The sequence below is a fragment of the Mustela putorius genome, unplaced genomic scaffold (assembly GCF_011764305.1).
Source record: "Mustela putorius furo isolate JIRA1106 unplaced genomic scaffold, ASM1176430v1.1 tig00003834_pilon_pilon_pilon, whole genome shotgun sequence".
NCBI lineage: Eukaryota > Metazoa > Chordata > Mammalia > Carnivora > Mustelidae > Mustela > Mustela putorius.
Window position 1 is genome coordinate 50,337,951 of NW_025421987.1, and position 21,786 is coordinate 50,359,736.

General features: G+C 36.7%; 1 pseudogene; it reads left to right on the plus strand.

Moving 5' to 3' along the window:
• The first annotated feature begins 11,594 nt into the window (after nt 1-11,594).
• On the plus strand, nt 11,595-12,087 carry LOC106006003 (annotated as a pseudogene).
• Nucleotides 12,088-21,786: the final 9,699 nt, after the last annotated feature.

Consider the following 21,786-nt stretch of genomic DNA (forward strand, 5'->3'; position numbering starts at 1 on the left):
AAGGGTCTGTGATGTTGTGGGAGCACGGGGGTAGCATCGGGGGTGTTAGTAATGTTCTTTTGCTCGCTGGGGGTTGCAGTCACATAGCATTCATAAATACCTTTAAACTGTATATATATATTTGCACTATTCTGTATATATAATGTATCTTGCACTAAGAAGGGCCATAAAATATAATTTTGTTTAAAACATAAAACACATTACTTCCACAGTACAACCCTTTTAGAAAGCAATTGTCAATATTTGATAAGGTTGAATATGGGTCTATCCTATGTTGAATTTATTCCACTTCTAAAATGTGCAAGAATGTTCAAGAAAGCATAATCTTTAATTTTGGGAAGCTGCTAAAACAGAGGGTGTCACTCTCTTTCACCCTAACACAGCAGAGAACAATGCTGGGTATTAAACTCTCCCTCCAGTATCAGTGTTTTATCACCGTCTCCAGGCCAACGCATGAAAAGGAAACAAGGATGATGATGCAAGTCGCACATTCTCCACATCAGGTTTATCAGTATTAAAGCTGGAATTTATCTACACCTCTATGATTATGGTCCATTATTTATCAATTAGATCTGAACTAAGGGGGGAAAAGTAGTTTTATTTCTACCTCCTCGAAACCAATAAAGATAGAATATACAATTGTTTTACCTTTTTGTGTCTCCTTAACTCTCCAGACTGACTTCCTGCTTTTCTCACCTGCCACACCCCTGCCTTGTTGGGGGAGGAGAGGAGGGAGTCGTGACTAGTCTTGGAAATGACTTCAGCTTCTCAGGATAAACCACATAGCTCCATGTTTCATCTCCTCATCTCAGCTTGATTCTTTTGCCAGAAATATTTTACTTTGTAGGTTAGCAGAAAAACCCTACTCATAGTATTAACATTCAGATCAAGGACTGAATATATTTTAGAGTTTTATTATGGTCTTCTTCCACCTATAGTAGTGGTAGGCTTTTCCACACCTGCTTCCATTCCCCATGATATGGGAAACAAAGGCAAATGGAAACACAGATCAAATTAAGTGTCCTTATAACCTGCAGCCCACTGATACATACTTGAGGCAGGCAGAATATAATATTCCTTCAGAAACCTCCCTACTGTTTTAATGTTAATGCTTTGCTAGAGGGAAAAACAACCTTAGCTTGACCATAGCAAGGCCTCAGGTATCCTGTGAGTATTTTACTATCTTTACTTCTCCCAACTCCATAGCATATAATCAGTTGCTCCTCACAATCCTGGGGCAGCTGGGTCCTGCCCACAGGTCCTGTCCCTATCCTTTAATAAAATCACCTTTTTGCACCGAAGATGTCTCAAGAATTCTTTCTTGGCCATTGGCTCCAGACTCAAACTCCAAAAATTACATCAGCCCTACAGACTACATCTGGTTCATTTTTACATGACTCTCTCTCTCCCACAGATCTTAAACATCTAGACCACAGAGATAAATAAGTGTTTTGAATCCCATAGATAGTACAGTTTCTAACACAGAGAATTAAATAACTATACTTATTGAATTAAAGACTGAAATAAAGGAGAGGAACTTTTCCCTGAGGATTAAGTTGTTTTTCTAATAGTTGAGACCAGATCACAGAGGACATGGTTGTCCTGATAATTTGATTCCTGAGAACGGAAAGGGAAAGGCACTGTCATCAGTAGAGTTCATGAGTGCTGCAGAAGAAAGCACATCATGGCTGGCTAAAAAACACTTATTCTGATTTTCTAAGAAAGCCTGGTAATGACATAAGTGGATGCTTGGAATAATGGGAGGGCATCCTATAGAACATTGTCCTTTCGGATAGATAAATGACAAAGAATTGTGACTTGTTCCATATATCAGGTGTGTGGCTTGAGAGTTGGACACAGGATGGATTTCAGTTCCCCATGGACATCCCTGCATTAAGGTTTAATCTCTTAAATGGATTTGGTCATCAAGAAGACTAAGATGTTATTCTTGCCTTGAATTCTTCTGATGATTCTTGATTGCTTAGAATGATTGCCAACTACATACCCTGTCAAACAGGGCCTTGCATGGACAAACCTCTGCCTACCTCACCCTAACCTTGTGATAATTCTACCAAGGCATAATTATAGTCCCAGAGGACCACCCCCTCCCCTGTCCTCCTGTCTCCATCCCTTTCCCACTGCTGCCCTCTGGCTCTAGAAATGTCCAACCTCTTTATACATTACCTACTTTCAGGTCAGCCTTTGAGTAGCTGCCTAGACTACATCTCCTGAGAGAAGCTTTCTGTTCAACCTATATGGATCAGGTGCTCTTCACATAACTGCCACGGGGAGTTATTTCCCTTTATTCTAGCACTCTTCGGATTATATTGTAACTCCTTCTTGTCTTTGAATAGTCTTTTTAATTTTAGGATTCTGCTAATAACCCCAAACTCACTGTACTAGTTTCCTACAGCTGTTTCAACAAGGTACCCCAACCTAGGTGACTTAAAACAACAGAAATTTATTGTCTCAAAACAACAAATTAGTTTTGGGTACATGTCCAAAATCAAGGTATCAGTAGTGCTTTGCTCTCTATGAAAGTTTTAGAAGAGAATCCTTTGCCTCTCTAGCTTCTGGTGTTTGCCAGCAATCTTTGGCATTTCTTGGCTTGGAAATGCATCATTCTAGTCGTATGGCCATCTTCTCACTGTGTGTTTTCACATGTCTTTCCTCTGTGCAAGTCTGTTTCTACGTCAACTTTTTTCCTTTTTATGAGGACCCAAGTTATATTGGATTTACCTCTGTGAAGATCCTGTATCCAAATAAGGTCATATTCTAAAGTATTGAGGATTAAAATTTCAACATATATTCTGGGGTACACAATTTAACCCAAAACACTCCCTAAATTTTGTATCATTCTTCTATTCCAATGTGACTGGAAAAGAATGAATCCTATTGCTTTAATTTTCATTTCTCAAAATAATAGGATTGAGCTTATCTTGTTTGCATTAGCTCTTTAAAGAAAACTTCCCCACAGTGTTCTCTCCCAGTTCATTTTTTGTTTTTATTTTTCATAATTTCTTTTTTACTTCCTTACAAGAGCATGAGCTTTCATTGTTTTTTCACTAGCATATCTGAAGTGTTTTCACAGTCCCTCACACATCATAGACAACTAATAAATATGTGATGAATAAGTAAGTAAAAGTGTAATGGAGTCCCACTTTGTTACACTCACCTCATGACAGGCCAGTAAGTCAAGAAACAAGAAGTTGGGTAAGAAAACCAACTTTATCTAGAAGGCCAACAGACTGAGGAGATGGTGGACTCTTACAGTAAGGAACCCCCTCCCCCCACCACACACACGCTGGAGCTTCTTTTAGGTTAGCAAATGGGAGCAGTGGGAGGAGATTAAAGTCAAAAGGTGACAGAGGTCTGTAAACATCTGAGGAACATCATGGAACTTTTTTGTTCTTGATCAGTTAATCTTTGCATACAGGAACCTGGTTTTGTCATTTCTGTAATTCTTAAACATAACACAGTCATTTCTGTACATACTTCCTTGTGTCCTTGGGTGAGGTAAATTTAACTGAGTTAAAAGCAGTTTTTGCAAATCTCAGCTATAAGCAAAATTCCTTTGATGATTAACATGCCTACCTGCAGGGCTAAACAGAAGTTTCTAAGCTGTAGGTCACAGCAGCAAGGCAAACAGAAGCAATATGGTGTCACACATGTTAAGTTTCTTCCCGTTACAAAGGCATTTTTTCAAGCTTTTGTATACTATCCTTTTTAGATCATCTGTTTAGATTTCTTACTCATATATACTTGACTGATGATCTTTTTATTATTTACTTGTAGATTTCCCTTTTTGCTTTTTAAAACTAGTCATATAATTCAATGTAAATATTTCTATGTACTTTGAATATTTCTACATCTACTCATTCCCTGTCCTTTAACTAGTTTGATAGTGGGTTTAGGGTTTTTGTTTTTATTTTGTTTTTGTCATATAAAATTATCAAACTGAACATAAAGAGCCACGAAGAGAGTCAAACAAGTGCTTATTTGACCTTAAAGATTTGCAGTCTGAGGAGTACAGATTCAGGTAGATATCCAGTGTTCCTGCTTAGAGGGTGAAAGCAAGAATTTTTATTTTTATTTTATTTTATTTTATTTTTTTGAGAGAGAATGCAAGCAGGGGAGAGGAGTAGAGAAGGAGGAAGAGGGGAAGGGAGAGAATCGTAATCTTAAGCAGACCCCACACTGAGCATGGAGCCTGACACAGGGCTTGATCTCACGGATACATTGCTGAGATGTTTGGCAGACCTAGGCCAGAGAAGGGAATGACCACCTGACCACAATCTTGGTGAAATCAGAAGGACCTGCATCAGTTAGTCAATCTTTTTTTTTTTTTTTAAAGATTTTACTTATTTATTTGACAGAGATCACAAGTAGGCAGAGAAGCAGGCAGAGAGAGAGGAGGAAGCAGGCTCCCCACGGAGCGGACAGCCCAATGCGGGGCTTGATCCCAGGACCCTGGGACCATGACCCGAGCCGAAGGCAGAGGCTTTAACCCACTGAGCCACTCAGGCGCCCCAGTTAGTCAATCTTGAAGCTTACGCAAACCCAGACCAATCAGAAGTACCCATACCCTAAAACCCTTACCCCTTTCCCTTGATTTTTGCCCTTAAAATCCCTCAGTGGCAAGTCATTGGGGAGTTCAGGACTTATGAGCATTAGATCTCCATTCTCCTAGGTGTCACCACACCAACAAAAGCCTATCTATCTTCACCGTAAAAGCTCAGCATCGGTATTTTTAGTGACTTGCTGTGTAACGGGGTGGACAAATTCTCCTTTAGTTCAGTCACAGAAGTAAAGCCAAAGACCCTACCATCTGCCAAGATCAGGGTGTTCTCTGGCCTGGGTGATAGATATATAAATTAAAGTAACTGGGAAAGGAGAGGGACATTCAGTTGAATCAAAGCTGGCAGTGTCTTGCCAGTGAGGAAAGAATACAATTCTTAGGAGAAATGCTATAAGTCAAATGGACAGCAGAGTGGTGACTTAGGATACTCTATTCAACTCAGAGCAGGATTCTACTTATGGTTTGGGTTAGAGGTCAGAATCCAGGCCTGGAAATAATACCGTGGTGACTCGAGCAGTATTCTGAGAGAACCAGAGAGCAAAAAATAAAACTGGGAGATTCGTGGGTATAGAAATCGAGCCAACACAGCACTGGTTGTAGACGAGACCTAGTATTAACACAGAGGCACATTCAGGAAAGTCACACCCAAGAGATACTGAGCGCAACATAAAACAGAAGACCCTCAAAGTTGATGGGATGTCAAGGGACCCCTGCAAATTCTGTGAAGAACATGAAAGTTGCCCTTACAATGAAAATTATTAAAATGAAAATTGTTATGAAGAAAAGAGTTAAAAGGTGCCTCTTTCAAAAAGAATGAGTTTTAGGCAAACAGTTACCTGGTAATTAGTTAATCTTTAGCAAAATCATTTTTAGGGTAGCTATCCTGTCCATACTTATATGATCAGCAATCCTCTCTCTGGTCTTAACAAGCCACGGTTTAGAACATAAAAAACAGCTAAAATCCAAGGGCACTAACACCTAAGAAAATACAGATAGCAAATATATAGATAAATTAAAGTTATCTTGGTTGCTAATAATGAATCCAGAAAGCATGTAGCTTTCACTCAAATCTACTCTATACTGCATTCCTTAGGAGCATGGGATTTAATTTCTGAGCAACAAATCTGTTGGAGCCAAAACACGTGGGTTGTTTTTTTTGCTGTTTGTTTGTTTTTTAATGTGAGAAAAGAGGGAAATAACTTCTAAGACATTGAGTCCTTTCAGAGTCACATTTGTGACTAAATTGAGCAATTTCAGCCCACTATTCAAAAAAAAAAGACCATATAATGCAAAAATTATGCATAGAGTGAATAATAAAAGATGTGACTAGAGAGATTAAAAGTTAAACAAACCTGCAGAAATCACAGCATGACAGCAAATTCCAGATGGCTGCAAAATCCCCAGGGTCCTTGAGGAGCTTTGAAAGGGCAGGTTGCATGTCATCTAACAGATTTTCATCCCCTTAAGCCTATAAAGGAATAAAGAAATGTTCCTGAAAATACACAACTTCAAAGAATGGCTGTTTTGAACTCGGTGTGGAGGCTTGGCCTAGTTCATGACCCAGTCACCACCCAAGGAAGCCCAAGCCCAAAGGATCAGAGTGGTTCTGACAAGACTTTTCCCCTCTGCTATTCATTTGTTTTGCACGTGTATCCAAAGATAGTTCTGAAAGCAGGTCTTGCCTTTAGAGACAAAATCGGTCTTGCCTTTAGACCCCTTTAGAGAGATAATAGGAAAAAAGTGAAATTGAGTAATGCAGGCAAGACTTTGTCACCCCAAACGGGACTGATGTACCTGATTTATGGGAAACTCTGGGATATAGAAGGGACTCTGCTTCTAGAAACACTTAACTTTTTGTCTTCATGGAAAATAACAATGCAGTGTGAAGTCGTTGAAAAACATACAGTCTTTGGAGGAAAACAGACCAGGTTTCGAATCTCGCATCTGCCACTTTTCTATTCCATGCTCCTCACCTACAGCTTTCTCGAGCTTTTTAAAGAGGGAATAACAATGCCAATTGTAGGCGTTTTGCCAGGATTAAATGAACCATGACACTCATAAAGCACCTGACACTTTACGAGCACTCAATAAATACATTATTATCAATTTATCTCCTTTTCTGTAAGGCTGTGTACATGAGCTCCATCACACTCAGTCTCTACAGTTCTACTCTGTTGCTAATAGTCTTACATACGCCGTTGAAAATACAACCCAGCATACATGCAATATGTCTGAAATCCTCTCTCTCTGCCCGTAACACATAAAGTGTGAGCACATGTGTGCTAACACGTGCACACATACATATGCTCACAAATAACACATACTAGTCACATTTCACATGTTCAGTAGCTACATGTAGCCAGTAACTACTTCATGGGTAAGGTAGTTTTCAAATGTTAGGGACACAAACTTAAATTCAGCGGGGAAACCAGTGTTTCGTTATGTTGGCTCAGAAAAATAGTCTTATATCCTGTTTTCCTGATATACTTACAGTAGTACTATCCTATGCTGCTAACAAATTCACACTCCCTCTTTCCAAACTATGTATTTCACATTTTTTCTTGCTTTTTACCATTAACACTGTCATCACCCCTTCATTTAGCTAATGACCTTATTTCGAAATTCACAAGTATAAAATAATCGATATGTTACCTTTTCCATCTTCCCACTATTAATAAACACATGCATACATGCATTCTGCCTTCTCTTCAATTAAAACAGATGAAATGCCTATGCCATTATTTAAGATAAACAATTGCTTTTTAATAGGTTCTATCTCTTCCTACCTACTGAAGAGTTCAACTCAGAATTATCTCCCCTGTTTCCTTCAAATTAATTTTTTTCTCCTCTACAGAATCATTCTCACCAGCTGCCAAACATACTGAATAGCTTTCCTCAAAATAAAATAAAATAGAGTAGAACAAAATAAATAGAACGATGAAATAATAAATTCCCTAACAGCCACTGCCATTTTTTCCACTTCCCTTTACAGCAAAACTCCTCTGATACTTACTATATTTGCTCTCATCTCATGTTTAATTCATAACAAAATTCTACTAGTTCTAACTAAAATATATACCATGAATCCAACTACTTCTCACTTCCTAAGTTGTTGCTGTATTAGCACCCTGGACGGAGCACCATCGCTCCCCTCTCCACAATCCTAACAAGCCATGGCCAATCTCTTTGCTTCCACCCTGGCCCCTAAGGGATCTTTTCCACACGGCCATTCACTTAAAAATTTCACTGGATCATATAACTTCTCTGTTGTCAACCATTCAAAGGCTTTCTATCATGCTTGGAATAACAGACAAACTCTTGATAAAGCTGAACCTAATACTATTCCTGCCTTCGTCTCTGGACTCATCCATCTTTCACTGCTCCCGTATCTCTGGCTTATTAGTTTCTCTGGCAGACAACACAGTCTCCCTCTCAGCATCTTTGCTCTTGTTGGTCTAAAGCAGATCACCTGCTAGGAGAATGAATACTCTCTCACCTCAGAGAGGTCTCTACTGAAACACCAGGGAAGATGCCCCCCCCCCCCGAACAGAAAAGAGAATGCCCTGCTTCTCAATAACTCAGAGGTCATGCTGGTAAACATTTTCTGGAAAGGGAAAGGCAGTAAATATTTTTTTTCCTTATTTATTTATTTATTTATTTATTTGCTCACTTACTTACTTGCTTATATTTTATTTATTTATTTGAAAGAGAGAGAGACAGCAAGAGCAGGAATAAAAGCAGGTGGAGTAGGAGAGGGAGAAGCAGGCTTCGCACCGAGTAAGGAGACAGATGAGGGACTCAATCCCAGGCCCTGGGATCATGACTTGAGCTGAAGACAGACACTTAATGAATGAGCCACCCAGGCATGCCAGGACAGTAAATATTATAAGTATCACAGGCCACATACAGTCTCTGTTGCATATTTGTGTGGTAAATCTGTACATCTTTTAAAATATAAAGAACATTGCATTCTTAGCTTGTAGCTGTACAAAACCAGGCCACAAGTAACATTTGACCCACTGGCTGTAATTTAGCCACCTTGGCTCCAGTTCAGTTCAGTCCATTCCCCAACTGCACTTTTTTCTTCACATCCCATATCATACACACAGACACACACACACAGAGACACACACACACACAGACACACACACACACACACAATTTTATTGGCTATTCTTTTCCACTGGAACAGAACTATACTGTTATCTTTTCCCCCAGAACACTTACGAAAATTGTGACTCTACTGTCATTTGCATGATTATTTCTTCATACACCTCCCTTACTGAACTGAAATCTTCAGGAAAGCAGAAATCATGGATTTGTTTTGTTTCATTTTGTTTTTATATCTTTGTATTCCTAACATCTAGGATCATGCCTGGCATCTAATAAGTACTCACTATTACCCTAATAAAATCTGTGCTTCCTTATGGTTAGTCACAAAATGGTGTCGTATTCAGAAGCAATGTTAAAAGTAATTAATGCTATAAAGTAATTCAAATCTTTACTAAAGTCTCCAGAAGAGGCACCATATGGGCAATTTCCTTTCACGAACACATCTGTCTCCTGAGTCATCATAGCAGTCCTCAAAATGTCATCTCTCTGTTTCTCTATCATCGATCATTTATCTATCATCTACCTATCTATCTAATCTATTTATCATTGATCTACCTTCTCTTCCCATGTTATGACTTAGCTCCTCCTCAATGAATGGATAATTTAGTCCTCAGGATCATTTAAAACATTTCAATATTCCAATTACCATAAATAACCCCCCCAAAGCTTTCAGATAAATAAAAATTCAAAATCTTTATCAGTCACCAGACAGGTGGATGTTTAAATACTTACAAGTATTTGTCCTTCTCAAAGATGGATGATTGATTGAACCATGTTCTACATGTGACTCTTATTGTAATGGACAAGCATGGCTGTCACATCAGGTCATCTTGACTCAAATCTCTTCTGTAGCACTTATTAGCTGCCAAACATTGAAAGCTTGCTTATAACCTCTCTAAAACTCATTGTTCTGGTCTCTAAAATGCCAGTAAAAATACTCACCACATGTGGGAGATTGTGAGAGGTACATAAAGTGAACTAGTTCAACACCAGTAGATTATACTTTCGCGCATAGCAGAAACTCAACAGTTACACTAGGCTTCTCGCTGAAAAGAAAAAATAACTCCACAAAAATATGCACTTTTCACCTTTCAGTGCTGGGTGCTATTTCAATTTTTGGAATTCTTTGTATCAAATATTTCACATTAGCTTAAGAAATATAGTCCCAGGAAAACTACATTTTCTATCTCTTGAAAGGGAGATGAGAATCATCAGATATTTTCCACTGCTGATCACAAATAGGTTAGCATCTCTTTAACAAACACTCAAAAATCACAATATAAATGTTACAAAGTTCCTGGGGAAAGTGTTTTCTTTTTTTTCTTTTTACTTGGTTGTAATGTATTTTTACACAACACCTGAGTTAGCAGATACTTTCTGTGATTTGATGAATGAAGAAGTGTTATTCTTTTCCTGTTCTGCCTTTTATTCTTTAGCATATGGGGGGGAAAAAAAGATACAATGAATTACCCAAGTTGCCTCTTTCCCTCCAGTTGAGAACAGCTGGGCCCTGAGAGATGATTAGTACTTACAGCAGGCTCAACACCACAATTCAGAGACTCCTTTGAACCTGAACTGGGTACTGATAGTGCTACTTATTCTGGATCTGAGTTGACAACTGATGGCTAATATTTTCTCTGTGGAAAAACACATCTTTAAGGAAACACACTTTGCATGCTCAACAGTGAATTGTGGTAGAGCAATAGTAAAGACCTGTTTTATTCTCAGAGTTTCAGCAACAAAAGTAGATGAAAGATATGATGTCATAAAGTATATATTATAATATTTGTTACAATGATAGAAGGTGAACTACATGTTATTGTAAAAGAAAATCCAATTTACTGTCTGTTGCCTTCGATTTTGATTTGACAAATGCTCAATCTTATGCTCTATTTCAACTCTCTTCATTTATCTTTTAGAACATATACTGTAATGTCTCCTTAAGGCAAATAAAACAATCTTTCCATTTAATTTACTAACCATGCTCATGTATATTTGAGTTTACTAGGTGCAAATATATGAAAATCTACTTCTGTTGTTAAAGATCTCTTTGACAGTGTGAAATCAATCCTGACTGTATTTTTTATGTTTGCATCATTATCTTTGTGACAAAAAGCATGCTTATGAAAACTATTTCTATTTTCCACATCATATAAATAAAAGTGCCCCATATAAAATTTAATTAAACAGGAGCGCCTGGGTGGCTCAGTCTGTTAAGTGTCTCAGGTCATGATCTCAGGGATCCTGAGACAGACCTGCAAGCCAGGCTCCATGCTCAACAAGGAGTCTGCTAAGATTCTCTCTCTCCTTTTCCCTCTGTCCCTCCCCTCACTCACTTACTCTCTCTTTAAAATATATAAATCTTTAAAAAAATTTAAACAATTTTATCAAATCATTTAATTACTGAGCTTGACTAGTTTCTTTTTTTAAAGATTTTATTTATCAATGTCAGAAAGAGAGAGCATAATCAAGGGATCAGGGGGAGTGGCAGGCAGAGCAGAAAAACGAGGCAGAGCAAGAAGAGGGAGAAGCCTGATGCAGGACTCAGGATCCAGGATCCTGAGATCATGACCTGAGCTGAAGGCAGACACTTAACCAACTGAGCCACCCAGGCATCCTGAGCTTAAAAAGGTTCACTGGATGTGAAAATATAAGTTTTCTATAGGTTTTATTTTACAACCTGCATATAAGACCAAGAGAAATACCACAATATCATAAAAATATTAGTTCTGTGTATTCATTCACTTCTTGACAATTATTCTGGGAAAAAATGGAAAATATTATGTAAAGGAGTATTTTGGAAACTAAACCTTGAAGTTTTAAAATAATCACAAAGATTTCCAGGTAAATCTGCCATATGAAATACATTTGTTAGTTACCACTCATTCTGCCTTTTACAAAGATGGCGCCAAAAGCTAAGAAGGAAGCCCCTGCCCCTCCCAAAGCCGAAGCCAAAGCAAAGGCTTTGAAAGCCAAGAAAGCGGTGCTGAAAGGCGTCCACAGTCACAAAAAAAAGATCTGCACATCACCTACGTTCTGACGACCCAAGACTCTGCGTCTCCGAAGGCAATCCAAATACCCTCGAAAGAGCGCCCCCAAGAGAAACAAGCTTGACCACTATGCCATCATCAAGTTCCCCCTGACTACTGAGTCAGCCATGAAGAAAACAGAAGACAACAACACACTTGTGTTCATTGTGGATGTCAAGGCCAACAAGCACCAGATCAAACAGGCTGTGAAGAAGCTCTATGACATTGATGTAGCCAAGGTCAACACCTTAAGCAGGCCTGATGGAGGGAAGAAGGCATATGTTCGGCTGGCCCCTGACTATGATGCTTTGGATGTTGCCAACAAAATTGGGATGATCTAAACTGAGTCCAGCTGGCTAAATCTAAATACAGATCCTTCATGATTTAAAAAACAAAAAACAAAAAACAAAAAACAAAAAAATCACCACTCATTCCAAAATTTCCAACAATAAATGAACAAAAAGGCAATAAATGAAAAAAGTGGGGCACCTGAGTGGCTCAGTCATTAAATGTCTATCTTTGGTTCAGGTCATGATCCCAGGATCCTGGGAGAGAGCCCACATCAGGCTCTCCACTCAGTAGGAAGCCTGTTTCTCCCTCTCCCACTCCCCCTGTTTTGTTCCCTCTCTCGCTGTCTCTGTCAAATAAATAAATAAAAAATCTTAAAAAAATGGATAAATAAATAAACAAAAGGTATATAGTCTAGAACACATAGGGAAGAGAAAAGAGAAGAACTCAGATAAAATATATCAACAATATTTTAGGCAGATGCAAAGTGTGTGGAAGCATGCTGACTTCTAGAACACAGCAAGCTGAAACCTAGATACCAGGAGAGGGGACAGCTCATAAAATCCTAATCAATGTATAGCAAAATACTCCAGAAGAGATTAGGAACTAAAAGTAATGGGTGACTCTGATAGAATTACCACATCAATTAGAAGATACTCAGTTAAATTTGAAAATTAAATAACATTTTTTTGGCCCAGATATGTCCAAAACATCACATGGGACATAATTAATGTAAAATAAATAAATAAACAAATAAATAGAAATATAAATAAATCACTGTTTCTCTGAAATTCAAATGTAACTAAGCATCCTCTGATTTTATACACTAAATCTTCCACCGCTGTGAGAATAGTGAGAAGTGGTATTTATTTCTGTATATGAATAGTTGAAGCTGGGTACAGGAAGCACTGTAATCTCTAGAGTTCATCTCTCACCCCACCCACAGAAGAGAAAACCCCCCTACAGCCCAGCAGGTAATGGAGCATAGCTCCCTAGAAAAACTGAACCAGAGATTGGATTTAGCGATAGGTGCTCTCTAGGGCAAATCAGGTGAGTCACCATTCTGAAAACACTGGAATTAAGTGAAAGTCTAGATAAGGAAGAAGATGAGATCCTCCAGTATTTTTTCCACTCAGGTTACAGATTCTAGAAGGCAGAATTACCTATCCTCACCTCCATCAAGCCAGAGATTAGAAAAATTAGCAAAATTTAGGAACAAGACCACGATCCATAGTGTTTGAAGGTTATCAAACCAAATGGTCTAGCTCTCTTCCTGTGACATCTCCACTGTAAAACTGAAATGCTTACTAGATCACCCAATGCTCACAGGATTTTTTTTTCCTTGTCAGAGAGAGCGCACAAGCACAAGCAAGGGGAGCTGTAGACAGAAGGAGAAGCAGACTCCCTGCTGAGCAAGGAGCCCAATGTGAGACTGATCCAGGATCCAGGGATCATGACCGGAGCTGAAGCCAGATGCTTAACCGAATAAGCCATCCAGGCATCCCTCACAGAATTCTTAGTAGACTTTCAGTGTCCCCTTTTTAAGTAAGAAAGACTGCCAAATATTCATCCATCCATTCATTTATTTATTCAACAAATATTTGTTGACCAACTGCTGTTCTAAAAACCAAGACACCTTAGTAAGCAAAACTTCTTAACCTGAGAAGAAACTAAAACAAATAAAAGAAAAAACAATAAGAAAGATCTATAGTGAGAGGTAAGAAGAGATTTTGTCCCTTACATATGACCAGTTTATTATTTAAAATGTGAAAAGGAACATTTAGATAATGACAAAAAGCCTTTGGAAATTAAAAAAAATTACAGACTCAAAAACCACTAGACAGATGAGAAAGTACAGAAAATATTACATATAGAAGAATAAAAATCAAACAAAATAACAGAGAAATGATAGAAAAGAAAGATAGATAAGAAAACTTAATACAGTTAGTCTAACCAATTATGAGTTACAGAAAGGGGGAAAAAAAGAAGAAAAATGGAGCTGATGCAATTATTTTAAAATTACACAAAAATACAATTCCATAACTAAAGAATATGAGTTTTCACATTGAAAGGTATGTAAAATGCTCAGTACAATAAAAGACACACACAAAAGCATATCATTTGTGAAACTGCAAACCAATAAAGATAAAAAGAGTATGCTAAAAGCTTCCAAAGCGAGGGAAGAAAGTTCAGATCCTCCTGTGAAGGATCAGAATGAAAATGACATTGGACTTCTCAATAGCAGCAGAAGAAGTTAGAAGAGCAATAAGTGGTGCCTTAAAAATCCTAAAGCAACTTTATTTGCAACAGAAAATCTAAGTCCAGACGATCTAGCAATCAAATATGAAGGTAAATGAGCATGTTTTCAGATTTGCAAGATCTCAAAAGCTGATCTCCAGTGATCTCTTCTCAGCAATAAATTTAAGAGAATTTCTTCAGTAGTAGCAGATGATAGGTAATGTATGTAAGGGAAAAAATAACACTATAAGCCTATTATTTGGTAACTGTTATGTTTATATCGGAACAGGTAGAGCATTGAAAGTGTTTTCCTCTGGAGCTTGGAAAGTGAGTGTGTCACAGGTAGTACAGGGGAACTGTGTTTTTTGTTTGGGCCTTTGACTACTCTAACTTTTTAAAACTATGTGCAGATAATATCTCTCAAAATAAAGTGAAACAAAATAAATTCTACAGAGGACTACCTGATCCAATTACCCCTCTTACCAGAATAAGAAACTCTAGTAAATATTATATAAATTGGAGCCATAGAGTTCCAATCATCTTTCAGATTTGATTTGTGTGGTTTAGATAAAACATTTGTTTTATCTAAAAACATTTAGATGTTTATCCAAAAACATTTGTGGTGACTTTAATTACTTGACCAAATTAATGCTCACAAAACAATATAAGAAAAATCTCAATGATTCGTGTATTTTCTGTAAGGCACAAAGTCAATGAAACCTATTTCCTAAAAGTATACAATTTGCCACACTTCTTAAATCCCATCCACAGTTATTTAGGAACATGACTGCTATGACAAATGTTTACTTCATGCTCTTCACAGATTTAAGTTCTTTGGTTCCAAACATTACACTCCTTGGTGATAAAATGTTGTCACTTAATCACAGGCTTAATGATTAAAGTGGAGGTAACTTCTAGGGCAACAAGGAAAAGGTAATTTTAATAGGACTACCGAAGAAATCAGGCAGGAAATTGCTCAGCTTCTTTAAAAAGAAGAGCCAGAGAAACGCAGTAACCAAGGACTGAGCCAGTTTTACACTGCCTTAGTTACCCCAAAGTGGTAAGTATTTGGAAAGACACATCAATCTAGAACAGACTCTCATTGACATGAGCAACAGATGGCTTATTTCTCTCTTTTCAAAAATTGTCACTTGATTTATCCATAGAATGACATGTCATGTTTAGAATGAGCACTTTCATTTGTACCAAATATTGCTGGTAGATGTCAGAAACAATGATACCCAATAAAACAGGTCTTTGGCTAGCTTCTTCAGTGAAGCTTTGGCCAGATTCCTCCTCCCTTCTCTATCTGGTCCCTATGTGTTTCATGGACCTTGTGGATAATATGGTAACAGTGTATATGCCCCTCTAGAACACTGGAAAAATTTTCCAAAAGCTGATACCATACCATGCTTCTTACTACAGAAGGAAGCTAGGGTAATAACATGTGGTAAAACAGCCCTATGACTGCAGGATATCTACATCCAAACCAGAGAGGATAAAGAAATAGGGTTTTTTTGATGCTACACAGTAGTTAAACAAGAGGGCAACTTAGATGGTTGGTAGTTGGGGGAAGTGGAAAACACATGCAAGAATAAGAATGACATTAGTCTTCTTCACATGGTGTTAATTATTCGATCATATTTTAAAAAATATAAATTGTGACTGCTTTGCAAACATTAGAATCTATCAGAAAATTTTTGCTTCCCTGGAAATAATTCCTAGATTTTTTTTTTACTCAGTCATTCAAATATGTTCACTGAGAAGTATTCTTTCAAAAATACTTACTGAGCTCTTAAAATGGACCAGGCATTTTTAAGCGGTAGGAACAAAACTGTGTACTAAGAGACAATAACTTCTGCTCCAGTGAAGCTTACATTCCAATGGGGGAATGGAAGGCTGGCAATAAATCAAATAAATAAGTGCCATACATATTATGCAAGTTGAAGAGAAGTGTAAGAACAAAATCTGAAAGAACAAAATGTGTTAATATCTTTAGAGAAAAAGAAAATTTCATAGTTTAAAGGAAAAATCCAGTCATCAGAATGAACATCTACATCTAACGTTCTGTAACTTTTGCCACTGAGTCCTACCACACACACACAAATTCACAAAAATTTTACATTTCATTATATAGAGATCACTTAATATAGGATAATTATGTTATAAAAATATGAAAGAATAAGTTTGCCTGCTTAGAAACACATGTCTTGATGAGTTTTAAATATTTAATTGGTCTAATTGCTTTAAAATATTTAATATGATCCTTCCATATACATTTTCAGAATTGGAAAGTAGCTTGTGCTTTATCTTGTATAATGGAAATATTATAAAATTACTTTTTCAAAATAAATGAAGCCCTACATTGACTTCTAATTTTTAAGTTCATCAGAGCCTTAAAATCAATTAATTCAATCTTTATGGTTATCTTGAGACACACACAGACAACCCCTCACTAGGAAACGTGTGCATGCATGTGTGCATGAGCACACATACACACACACAGAGTTGCAAGCAGATTATTGAAAGTGCAATCTTTCTGGTACAGAAGATCTGTTTATAGTGAACTAAGAGGTCCTTAAAGGCAATAATAGGTGTTTCTGGAAGGGACAACACAGTGACTGCAGTAAATGCAGACTTAGCATTCGATGAATGTTTGCTGATGAATGGATATTAATGAATTCAGATCCACGTTCTCAACTGAAAACTAAAGTGACCTTTTCACACGTGCCTGACTAAAAAGATGTTTAATTACAACTGTTGCTTCTATAGTTTTTAAACTCTAAAATACAATAACGAAATCAATTTATCACCAGACCACTTTTCATGATCCAATGTGATTTGTTCAGGATTGAGAACTAATGGCTTCTTCCAGCATAGACCTTCAGATTCAAAAATAATCTATTTGCTGGCATCAGGCTGACATCCAATTTCAGTTCCTATAGAAACACATTAGAGAAAATGGGTGTTTTTTTAAGAATTGTTTTCCCTGACATGTGTTGCAGTGTGATATTTACACTGCTGTCTGTGCTCATTATGGATTGCATTGATTATACAGCAGGAGTGTCAACGGAACTGAGTGGTTTATTCTTCCTCAGGACTGGAGCACAAACGAGAGAGTCGAGCTTACCTCAGTGTGTCCTTATTGCTTCAGAAAAAATTTCACAAACAAAATTCAATCAACTTTTCTGTCCCCGATAGAGCCACATACACCCACAATACAAACAAATGTGAGGCAGGAATCTATCAAAATCCTAGAGGAGAACATAGGCAGTAACCTCTTCGACATCGACCACAGCAACTTCTTCCAAGACACATCTCCAAAGGCAAAGGAAAGAAAAGTGAAAATGAACTTCTGGGACTTCATCAAGATCAAAAGTTTCTGCACAGCAAAGGAAACAGTCAACAAAACAAAGAGGCAACACAGGGAATGGGAGGAGATATTCGCAAATGACGCTCCAGACAAAGGGCTGATATCCAATATCTATAAAGAATCCTGAAACTCAACACACACAAAACAGATAATTACATACAAGAGACAGACTTTTTTTGCCATGTCAGATTAGTTGTTACTCTTAAGTGTTTAGGGACCGAGTTGTGGTGGATAATTTCTGGAGAACTGGTGATTTCTCTTTCTTGACCTGACTAGTGGTTATCTGAGCCTTTCACTTTATAATAATTTCTTAAACTTTACAACTGTTTCATGAACTTCTGTGCTGATGTGTTATTTCACAACAAAATGTTTAAACCAGATGAATATATTTTAAGACTTCAACTTTATTAGTCATCATAACAATACTAAATTGGTAAAGTATCAACTTTGTATTTAATTTACAAAAAGTTAAATTATACATAATTCTGGAAATTGTGTGATGCTATCAGTATTAACAGATACTGTTAGCAAATATGCTGATCAAAGCAATTCTGGAAAACATCTGATTATCTGTAGTAAGTGCTTTTGTTTATTAGTACCAATGGCATTTTAGAAATCTCAAGGAATTTATCTAAAACGAGAAAAAATGTATAAGATAGATTAATCATCATATGATTTATAGATGCAGCATTAGGAACCACAGGGTCAGCAATGGAGATAACCTGAATTCATTAAATTGACAATTGGATTTTTTTTTAAAGATTTTATTTATTTATTCGACAGACAGAGATCACAAGTAGGCAGAGAGGCAGGCAGAGAGAGAGGAGGAAGCAGGCTCCCCACCAAGCAGAAAGCCTGATGTGGGGCTCGATCCCAGGACCCTGAGATCATGACCTGAGCCGAAGGCAGAGGCTTTAACCCACTGAGCCACCCAGGCGCCCCGACAATTGGATTTTTAAATATATATTTTGGCTATTATGTATAGAAAACTACTATATATCATGCAACACCAAATTTGCAGAAAATAACTTTCTTAGAAACATGAAATATGCCTTCTACGGTCTCAATGTTTGATCCTTCCAAAATTCACATGTTGGATTCTTAAAGCCAAATGTGATGATGTTAGGAGGTGGGGTCTTCGGGATTTGATTAGATCATGAGGTGGAGCTTTCATGAATGGGATTAGTGTTATAATAAGAGAGATCTTACAAAGGTCCTTTAGCACTTCCTATATGTGAGGTCACATGGAGAAGTCAATGATCCAGAAGAAGTTCCTCACTCAACTGTGTGGGCATTCATGTCTATTTGGACTTCCAGCCTCCAGAACTGTGAGAAATAAATGTGTGTTCTTTGTAAGCTACCCAAACTGAGGTACTTTTTAATAGTATCCCAAACAGACTAAGACAATGCCAAAATGGTTACTTAAGCATATTTTGGGCAGTGTAAATATGAACTGTTTTTCTTTATCAGGGTTTTATTCCACCATATTTTAGGCACTAGGTATATTTTTTCTCATAATCTGAAATAATGAACAAAAACATGCAAATGTCAGAATAAAGGTGTATTCAAGGTTGTTAGCATGCCCCTTTTTACTCACAAGGGTCCCAGTTTGATTGATAAATTATATGATCAGTCTATAATAGAATAATAAAATATAAAGACTAAAAAAAATGCAAATGTGATCCATCTGACAATTTTATTTTACTTTTTATTTCTTTGTTTCCAACTGGAATGCATTTTTTTTCCTTTCAAAAGCTGATTACACTGGCTAGAACCTCCGGCTTTCCCCATTAAGTAAATTTGATGTAGGTTTTTCATAGTCCTTTGTCAGGCTTAGACACTTTCCTTCTGTTCTAAGTTTCTTGTAAGGTTTTATCATAAATGTATATTGGATTTTATCAAATGTTTCATTATCTATATTTAAAATATCATGTGATATTTGTCCTTTGTTCCATTTAATTTGCTATATTTAATTAATTGAATTTCAATTGTTAAATTTAAATTCCTAGGATAAATCCCACTTGCTCATGATATATAATCCTAGTTATATGTTGCTGGATTTACTATGCTAATACTTTGTTAATGAGTTTGGCATCAATATTAATAAGGGATTTTTATCTGTTCTTGCTTTTCTTATGAGAGCTTCATCTGGCTTTGGTGTCAAGGTAAGACTGGTCTTATAGAATGAATTTTGAAGTATCCCTTCCTTCTCTATTTTCTGGAAAATATGTGGTGATTGAAAGGAAAATTTTCAAAACTATTATGCAGCAGCTATGGAAACAAAAAGTATGGGATAAATCACTCAAGCTAAAGATTTATCAGAATACTTAAGTAGCCCCTGAATGAAGTTGGGACAAACCCTCTTGAAATGGTAGGCACTGGGTCGGGGGAGAAAGCTCAGCTAAAAACAGTAACCCTTACTAGAAAAGAGAAGGAAAAAAAATTGCCTGCCCACAACTTCTCCACAGTTATTAAACAGTATGAACACATCTCAGCCAGATGCTACTTTAACTAGGAAGACAGAGGAAATTTCTATTTGATATAAGATAGACATCTCTATCATGGCTTTAAGTTTGAATTACCTAAGCATACGTCCAGAGACTGTTTTAAATCAAAGACACTATTTAATCCACAAAATCAATTTTTAACCACTAATTATTAAATTTAATTTCCCTTTCACTTCATTGCTGCAAGGGGTAAGAAAAAAAAGTTCCACAAAACTTAAAATCCATGGTATATTTCCCTATAAAAGTGCATTACTAAACCTGTATTGTGTGTGTGTGTGTATTTTTTTCATAAGAAGTGTTTCTAAACTCAATGTTAAAGTACAAGTTCATGGCCATGTGCTTGAGACAATGCTCCACTTACTTCACACTGGATTCTTTTTTGTTGGCTTTTTAATTGGCTTAACAGTGACTGACATAAATACAGAGGACCAAAATTTTGAGCTCGTGGAAGTTCCAAGGAGCAGCTTAAGGATGAGAATCTTAACAGAGCATATTCTACTGAGAAGAGACTGCACCCATAGACTCAGGGGAGAGGGCAGAGGTGTTTTACTTAAGTGGTTAAATTACTCAACATAATTGTTTACCTAAGTGGTTAAATTACTCAACATAAAACAAATGTATATTTTTAGACATGCATTCAGTAAAATCACATGTATAGCAGAGCATGATTTTAGTAGAAAATGCTCACCGGTTCAAACAATCAATTGCTGCAAGTCCTAAGCTAGGTTAATACATTATAAAATTGAAAATATTTATTATTTGTTCTGAAAATATTTTCTTACCTCAAGTTGAGTAGTTTTAAAGAGAAGATATGACTGAGTTTTGCCTACTATAAACAACTGAAAACCAAAAAATTCTAATGAGCATCAATCTTCCACTTCCACTATATCTACTAGATATAGATAGGTATATGGATAATCAGGAAAAGTAGCCTGAAGCAAATATTTTGGATATGTTTTTACAATAAAAATAATATTAATATTATTTCATTTCTACACCCCCCCCATTTCATTAGCTTCTTCATTAGAAAATCAGGAATACTGGTGCTTGGTAGAAAAATATTTTTTCGTTTTTTATTGCTTTCCTTCTGTCAAAGGAATGAATTTGAGGTATAAAGTGAATCAGTAGGATAAGAATGTTACCTGTATCCAATTATAAACTATACTTTCAAATAATTTACTTCCCAACATAGGTTGATAATATGATCTAAGTAGTAAGAACACCGAGCACAAAATAATTACATCAAATTCTTTACTCTATTTTCAGGAGATCCTGTACTCTAAACAATTCTTCTCTGGAGGGAAAAAAGCTTTTTCTCTAAGTAGACATAATCAAATCATGAAGCAGTATCATTATGTCCTTCTATTGTTACCAGAAAAATTAGGGGAGAACGAAGCTCTCCATTCCGGATGTTTTATGCAGTGTTTACCACATTTACCTAGCTTGCAAAAAAAAGAAAAAGAAATTTGACTCATTAATATCTTTCCCATGCCCTTACTTTTGAACTTAACTTATCTTCATAGTGGTCATATATTATCAATATATCACAGTTACATAAACATTTTTCACAGAAATTTTCTATGCTGAAATGACAGATAGATATAGTCTCAATATTAGAAAATGCCTCTTCTCTTCTTCTTTTTTTTTTTTGACAATGCT